General features: G+C 46.9%; 1 pseudogene; it reads left to right on the top strand.

The window, feature by feature from the left end:
• The first annotated feature begins 330 nt into the window (after window positions 1-330).
• LOC123179567 (uncharacterized) lies at window positions 331-436 on the top strand (annotated as a pseudogene).
• Window positions 437-746: the final 310 nt, after the last annotated feature.

Genomic DNA, 746 nt, shown 5'->3' with positions numbered 1-746 from the left:
GCGCGATATATATTAACCCCGTTATATTAATTTTTGACATTTGCGATATGTTTTAGCTCGCTGCTCATTGGTCACGCGTCTAGAGGAGGCTTTGTGGCGCGAGGAGCGCGTTCTGAAAGGGGTAAAAAAATACGTGTTGCTGCGGTATAGAGGGAGGGGTGGAAACCGTGGTAAACTCATCTCCGTGTTTGAGGGGGGGGGGGAGTAAGTAGTATATATAGGGCATCACCTGTATTAGGCAACGGTTGTAATGGTAGTAAGAATGACAATCATCTTTGCAGTGGACCTGGGAGTGGCAAGCATAAGGGACGAAGGCGGGGGTAACATGTCGGATGCGATCATACCAGCACTAAAGCACCGGATCCCATCAGAACTCCGAAGTTAAGCGTGCTGGGGTGAGAGTCGTACTAGGATGGGTGTCCTCGTGTTGCATTCCCTTTTTAATTATTTTTTGCGCCTCGTGACAAACATATCGCATGTGCGCGATATATATTAACCCCGTTATATTATTTTTGACATTTGCGATATGTTTTAGCTCGCTGCTCATTGGTCACGCGTCTAGAGGCGGCTTTGTGGCGCGAGGAGCGCGTTCTGAAAGGGGTAAAAAAATATGTTTTGCTGCGGTATAGAGGGAGGGGTGGAAACCGTGGTAAACTTGTAGCCGTGTTTGAGGGGGGGGAGTAAGTAGTATATATAGGGCATTATCCATTATTAGGCAACGGTTGTAATGGTAGTAAGAATGACAA

The sequence above is a fragment of the Triticum aestivum genome, unplaced genomic scaffold (assembly GCF_018294505.1).
Source record: "Triticum aestivum cultivar Chinese Spring unplaced genomic scaffold, IWGSC CS RefSeq v2.1 scaffold147138, whole genome shotgun sequence".
In the NCBI taxonomy this organism is placed as follows: Eukaryota; Viridiplantae; Streptophyta; class Magnoliopsida; order Poales; family Poaceae; genus Triticum; species Triticum aestivum.
The sequence above is the reverse complement of the archived record's forward strand: the minus strand, read 5'-3'. Positions and strand labels throughout refer to the sequence as shown.